The sequence below is a fragment of the Adiantum capillus-veneris genome, chromosome 21 (assembly GCF_014529385.1).
Source record: "Adiantum capillus-veneris isolate H3 chromosome 21, ASM1452938v2, whole genome shotgun sequence".
In the NCBI taxonomy this organism is placed as follows: domain Eukaryota; kingdom Viridiplantae; phylum Streptophyta; class Polypodiopsida; order Polypodiales; family Pteridaceae; genus Adiantum; species Adiantum capillus-veneris.
In genome coordinates, this window is record NC_140951.1 from 87,106,026 (window position 1) to 87,114,186 (window position 8,161).

Sequence of the window (8,161 nt, forward strand, 5' to 3'; positions counted from 1 at the left end):
TCTAGGAGGGCACTTTCTTAGTACATAAACAACACAAATGATAGCCTCAAGCTAGGCACATGTGAAAAATCTTGTATTTTGATCACACATCATTCCATCTCCATAGGTGACCTAGGTTTCCTCTTCTTTATACATTTTTTTGTTGAGGGATATGTAACATTTTACATTACCATTTTATCTCAAGACTCACCAAAAATTCACTAGAACATTTAGACGATGACCCAAACCCACACCCCCCCCCCCCCCCCCCGCGCCGCACCCCCCCCACTCCCCAACAAAATAAAACAAAGAAATGGAATGAAGAGTATTTATAGTACAACTAGTTACATTTTCAATCATAAGTAAAAATTCATTAAGCCACATAAACATTGGAGTTTTCCTTGAGAAAATACACCTATGCATGCTTGGAATACTCATCATTAAAATTCCTTAAGGACAAATAATTCCTAATAGATTAATTGGGCATCATGCTTCATACATCACTATGGACAAGCTATAATTTGTGAGTACTTCCCATAGAAAAGTTCTTAATTATGCCTTGTTAAATAGAACATATCGTATTTCTACAAATATAACAAAATGGAAAATTCCAGATGACTAAGTTCCCATGCCAAAGTTTTACATCTACAACATCCTTCAGAGAAAAGCTCCTCATTTTGAATCTTTCACACTTTTCTTGTTAGCATTGAGATAATACATCCCAAGAAACAAAATACCAAATGTCACAATAGTATCAAACATTGAGAGCGTGCATAGTCATCTACAAACTTGACGATAAGACCTAGTTTTGCAAGTGTAGATATAAAAAAGAGGTGCTTCTTGATCACAAGTACATACAAAGAATCAACCAATGTGAAAAAAAATCCACCTAGAGAAATAAGAATAGATTTCCACCCTTAATTGGATAAGAGGTATCATTGGCACATGTGATACTATTCTCTTGAGGAACAACCTCAAGAGAACTGACAAATCACATTGTGATGTATGTGCTTTGTTGCACCATTGGTAAAGTACCTTACATGATTCATAGATTATGAAATATATGAATCATGAATAGAAGGGTCATATAGATATTGGGCATGAAGGATAATCCTATTTACTGTAAACAACATTTACCAAATTTGCATTTGAAGAAGCATTTGCAATGGTTGTATTTGCCTCTTTCTTGTGATCCTCTTTATCCTTAAGCTTTGGATAGTGCCAAATTAGAATATTATTTTCCTCACAATATTGGCATTACATGTTTTTCTTGAATGTAGCACTAGACTTCTCAAACCTATTACTATGTGAAGAAGAAACAATAGTGGGGACAAGCCTCCTACTTGAAGAAACATTGGAGAAGGAAACAATGTCATTCTTCTTTTGTTGTGTAGCCACAAATCCATGTTCATTAGCACGCTGCTTAGCATTGTTAATTCTAGAGTGGGTCTCTTGCAAATATACAAAGAGAAGACCATCCCTCACATCATCAGGCTTAGTCTCTATCAACTCTCTAGGTGAAAAGCCAATGCATCTTACAATGGAGGGGTGAAGTGTTTGCATTCCTTGCTCTGTCTGGAAGCTACAAGTTTTGCCTCATTCCCTCCCTTGTAGCATTTTCCTACATATGTAATGTGCTCTAGAAAGAAATAAATTCTTTTGATGGTGTATGATGTGCATACACCAAAAGAGCCTGCTCCAATCTTTGTACCTTTCACCGGGCTTTTTGGGAATGCTGATCAAATGAGTGCACTTGGCATTCAATGATGTGCACATGATTGTGCCATGTGCCACTGACATCTGATCGACCACCTACGATCGCTTGCGCATCTTGGGTCATCTTCAATCGCTTGGGTAAGGAGGCTTGGTCTTGAGATTTCACCCCCTTCATCTTTACCTTATGCTCCGCCCATTGTTTATCCCACAACTCTATTTTTGTCATATCGCAAGTGGGAGGGAGATCTTCTTTTAAGTCTTTGCAACACACTTTCATTTGCCCAACACTGTCCTAATCTTGTGCGAACACCTACGGTTGCTTGCGCATCTTGAATTGCTTGGGTAAGGATGCTTGGTCTTGAGATTTCACCCGCTTCATCTTTATTTTATGCTCCTCCCATCGTTTATCCCACAACTCTATTTTTGTCATATCGCAAGTGCGAGGGAGATCTTCTTTTAAGTCTTTGCAACACACTTTCATTTGCCCAGCACTGTCCTAATCTTGTGGTGGGGGTCAAATTCTCTTATCCCTGTAGGAATCAGCAACTCATACTGGCCTTCGGCTTGCAATTTGTGCTCTGTGTTCTTCCATATAGCGCTAGTGAGATCTTTAATGAAGACATCACTTTCATTAATCTTCTGTATGTGACCATCTGCACATGAAGATATTGCCAAAATACATTCTTTTCGAATGAGCCGTATAATAATTTTCCCTTGCTGTGGCATCATTTTTTAACTAGACAATAAAAAAAAAACATATCAAATACAGTTTCATGGGTGCATCGATACTATCACACTAATTCAGACAAACCATAACCGTGACTTGAAGTCTTCAAAAAATTATGCACGACTATATTAATACAGATTGATAACCATTTTCACTTTAAAATGCTATCTTTAATCATGTCAAATGCATTAAAAACAAACAACTCATAAGAAAACCATCCAGATCAAACATTACAAAAAAAAAAGCAACATATTGTGATAAACCATAACACATGAGTTCATATTTTACATGTTGCACTCTCACACTAGTTCAAACAAACCATAACCGTGACTAAAAGACTTCAAAAAATTGTGCAAGGTTATATTCATTCAGGTTGATAAACATTTTCACTTTAAAATGCTATGTTTAATCTTGCAAAATATAATACAAATAAGTAACTCCTAGGAAAACCATCCAAATCAAATAGTACAGGTTAAAAACCCAAAATATTTTAATAGATTGTGATAGACCATAAGACGTGGTTTATATTTTGCACGTTACCATTTCAAAAAACATTGTTACAATAAAAGACACGTGCGTTGTAATGTACATATTGCCAATCTCATTTTAGCTCATTTTGAAACATTAATAGTGTATAATTTCGTGAAAAAACTTTAAAAATTTGGTGCGATTTAGCAAACCACTCATAAATGGATAGAACATCTTGCTCTTTCAAAAGATTAAAATGAACGTTTTACATGCAAAATGTGTGCATATACATTTTAAATTTGAAAGTATATTAGCTATTCGTCGACATAGAGAAATAGCATAGTGTGAATTTTAATGAAACTGTAGAATTTGGTCTTGCAATGATGCTATTCATTAGTGTGTAGAGACTGTTGAGGTTGTATAAAAGTGATATCGTATATGTTATAATTTTGATGACTTAATTTGTAAATGTAGCATTTACAATAGCAACAATGATTGATGAATAAAAATTTCTTTTGATTATGATTATAAAGTATATATTTTCACAAGAACACTTAACAACAACAATTTCAGAAAATTCAAACATTTGTATACGAAATACTCTTCACGACTGCGATACCAACCAAGTATTTCATATATTTAAAAAAAATGAATTGTACATGCACATACAAATTATATTCATACGGTCCGGTTAACAACTTGAACACCATATTTATGAAAAAAAAAGCTTCTAACGAACGACACTCAGTTAGCCGTGTTACCAATCGAGTGCTGCCCAAATCTAAAGAGCAATAATGGTTTGCATACAAGCATCATATGGCCGCATTACCGACTGATCCCCATATGTTTTTTTGGCAAGGGGAAGGGAAGTTGACTCACCATAAGGATACTAATATTCTCGCGTTACCAACATAGTACCCAAAGAGTGAGCCAATACTTACCACAAGGACATCATATTCTCCGCGTAATCGAGGTGATTCCCTCGTGGCAAGCACTGTTCCTTAGAAAAGCTTACGCACACACTCACATTGTGTGGTAAGGTACCTTATGATTGTCGTGCAATACAACAAAAGGTACGCTACCACACAACGCACATATGCACACACACACTCGGGTCATGTGGTCAGGTACTTTGTTGCTGCCGTGCCCGTGATGCAGAGCACGCTCCCACACGACCCCCTCTCTCCCTCTCTTTTCGACGTACCCACGAAGGCGGTCGTTGATCTCTCTCTCTCTCTCTCTCTCTCTCTCTCTCTCTCTCTCTAAGTGTCTCAGCAAATAACACCCAACAGGCCCGATCAGGGCCATCTATATATTTAGTTGCGGGCTGCTTGGCTTTAGGGTTTCCTCGACGGGCCCGCAAGAAAAACTATATAGCCCAATGGGCGCACAAGGAAAACTTAAAAGCTCGGTGGGGTTTTTGTTGGTTTCCAAGTTGCTCTCAACTGGCTTGTTTGTGATTATGTTAAGTGTGATTATGTAAATATGTTAATAAAATCTTGTGATCATACATAATTTAAAATATGTTAGTAAAATCTTGTGATCATACATAATTTAAGGTAATTACGTAAATACTAAATCCCTGTCTCTGGTAAAAGGACGACATGACGCTTTTGCGATGGTTGGGGCCTTTGCTCATTCTTTGCTGAAACCTTGTTGGCAATGCGGCTAAGCCTAACACCCACGTTAGGAGGCTTACCATCCCAGTTGACTCTCTTGTCCAATATGTAATGTACATAGCAATGTTGAATGAAGTATATGGAAATTTGGTTATTATTGGGGATACCTCGTTGTTGACGGATAAATCGTTGGAGAAGAAATTGAGCTAAGCCTACATGTTGCAAGTCAGAGAGCTTTACTAGTGGATTTCGCTTTGTGTGGCCGCTTATTTTGAAAGTGTATTCTGAACAAAGTAGTTTAGACATAAGTCTTTGCATCGTTTGCGGGTTTGATTCATCCTCTGAATGCTGGCAATAACTGATGAGTCCAATTGTCCACATTGAATTTTCTCCGTACTGATAATTTGTTGTGCCTCATCGTCATCAAGGTCTTCAGCCATATCTACAAAAAAAACACCAAAATTTAATAACCATATAACCAAGGCAAATCTTCTACAAGTTGAAATTGACAAATCAATATACAGACAATGATGCAAATGTCACTTGAACCATTTTCAACGATATAATGACAACTTGAACTTAAAAACATTAAATTGTCACTTAAATCATGATGTGATGCTTAAGTTAACATTACATTAATAATACAACAACAATTTCAACCCAAAAAAACTCTGTGGGCTCCATTGATACAAAGGGATAGATCAAAAGCCGAAGGTCGATTTTGGGGATTTCTATCTTTGTCTAAATCAAGAGTTATATGTATTTTTTTTACAAAGGCTCTTTGATATGGAAACTTGGCTCTGGTATACAATTAAGTATGCGTTTCATAACCCAACATAGAGAATATACATCTGTGGCTTTAGAAAAAGGAGGAGGGTTGGTGGAGATACACTCGAGGGCAGCCCAAGGGTAGTCTAGAAGGTGATTGTTTCGACATTCCAAAGACCAAGTTGATAGCTTTGGAAATGTCTTTGTAGTTGGAAATACGCTAGAAGTGCCCCAATCTGTAATACTGCAATAAACACCCTTGTCAGCAAAATGCAACATAATGTTGTGAGGGTAAAGGTCATTGTGCAAAAAATCATGGTGATGTAAGTACTTCAACGTTTGCAATAGAGCATTGATAATGTGTAAGATATTGTCTTGGAAGCGCTCTATACTACCAACTGTCTGCAAAAACTCTTTGATGGCAAGCTTACTTCCATTCCAGTGACATGCTTGTATCCACTGCTCCACATGACCAGACCATCGTTACAATATTTGAAGATAAGCATTGGCCGTGGGAAGTGACACACGATGCCAAGTGGCAAGATTATAGTGCAATGTTGGATATTTAAAGCGATGGCTTCTTCCATGGTGGCTTGTTGTGCAATAGTTGGCCCGTGTGGCTGGATCTTGAATACTTTAGCTGCATACACAAGGTTTGAGAAGGCAAGATTTAGTACAAAAACTTGATTGATTTATGCCCATCTACCTTCTTTGATTTGGGAAGCTTGCAAGTGGAAAACATGTCGGTCCTGTATGAGGTGCAATACTAGTGGATCATCGCCTTGGGCTACTGCTTCTACATTGGTAGGCTGAGCGCGAGCTGCCACTTCTGTCTCAATGGCTGGCTCGATAGAATAAACCACTCTCGATCTTTTGCTAGGGCCCTGAAATCTAATTCTGTGTGCGAGATGAACCTCTAGCACAATACAAATTACCAAAACAAAAAGGTTACTAAAAAATTTAATTATACCTACTCGCTCTTTCTCCTCTGTCTCTAACAAGATGCCAAAATTGCAATATGCTCCTTCAATCAAAGAGGCGTATATATTATACATGTCTTTGATCAAAGAATTATTAATCAGAAAAATCTTTGATTGAAGATTTCTTCGATTGAAGAAATCCTTTGATTATACATTTTACAGTGTATTACTTGAAAAAACATTGTATAATCCGAGTATTATGTATAATTTTCATTATGCAGCCGTACAAATGCAACCCAACATTTTCTCAATAGAAACAATAAAACATCCAGCTTCTTTGTATGCGAGTTCTATTTTGGTAAAAATTGCTTACTTTTATAAGGACTCAGAGTCATAGGCTCTGCATGAGAAGGATGATATGGATGCATGTCTTGTGGAGATTAAAGATCTCAATGATCAATTAACTATTTTGATTTGTAAGAATTGGCAAATGTCTTATGTCTATTGGTTTTGACTGCAATCACACGTAATTTTGTATGTTTGTTCATCCACATGTATTTCGCTCTACAAGCATTTGTTGGTCTAGGATTTTGTGAGCGAGTGAGGAATTAACTAAACAACTAATGATAAAAATGAAGACTTTTTGGAAAAATAATGATTAAGACATAACATAAGAGATGTGAGGAAGATAGGAGATGGCGAATTAGGGAATGATATTCACATATAATCATGCTAGTAGTTAGTCGCATCCATGAACAAGTGCGCATTCATTTTCGATAATGCAAGCTTACTATGTATCACTCTATGTGCTTTTTTCATAAAACCCACTTAAAATTCACTTCTAAATACAGAGGTCGAGGAACATGTGATACAGTAAGCCCTAGGCATGTGTAAATAGTATAAATTTCATTGAAAAGGTTTAAAAATGTGTGATTTTTGCTTGGTTGTGTGTTTTTTGGCAGTAAAAGCAACCAAAATGGAGCAATCCACAAAAATATGGTTGAGTGTGGTATTTAAGTGTGTTTTGGTAATTATTGGCTTGGAATTTTATTTTTTAGCTTGGATTTGTGATTTTCTTTTAATTTTCCTACTAAAAGGGTCAAACCCTTGGATCACAATCTTCCCATAATACAATGTGGGCACCTTGGGAGACATGATGTGTTGCCTGCCATTTGCCCAAGGAGCGTTTAGATGCTACATGCACATGCTACAATATGGCTGGAGGAGTTTGCCACCAGTAAATCAGCACTTACCAGAGATAGAGACTGCACTTTTCAAAGTAGTGACTGAGCAGATACCAACAATCTTACACGCTTTTATTTGATGGCATTGCGGCTACTCATTCAGTTGGTATAGTGCACAACAACTTACATCCTTTCAACATAATGCTAGATTTTACTCGCGCAAATAAACCCCGCGTTGGCATTGTTGATTGGGACATGATGCTTCAAAAGCCATCCAAGCACGTATCAAATAATTTTTTGCATCCTGCAGCTCAATCAAACTTTGCAGTTTTGGAGGCAAAGGAAGCAGGAGAATGAGAGCTTGCAAAGCGGTTGTGGATTGCTCTAGAAATATATGATCCACAATGCACATATTCTACTCAAAATCAAGCGACATTTATGCATTAGGGTTTGTATTCGACATGTTAATAGAATTTTGGAGTGCAGCTAGGAAAGTCTATTTCCTAGAAGAAGTATTTTACCACCCCGATCAAGATGCCATGAGGGATATTCAAATAAAAGTGGGCAGTTGGATGAAGTTAAGAGAGCACAAATCTAGTAGAAACGCATCATATATTTTGTTATTCTTCATAGAGCATTTAAAGACTGACCCTAATCCTGTTCAACGATCACTTATTAAACTTGCACTGTCTTTTCACGCGCCTTGAACATTTGTACTTTGCTATTGACTTGTTGTTTGGGTATTATATTTCACTGAAGTCTATGTTCTGGGTGGTTCAC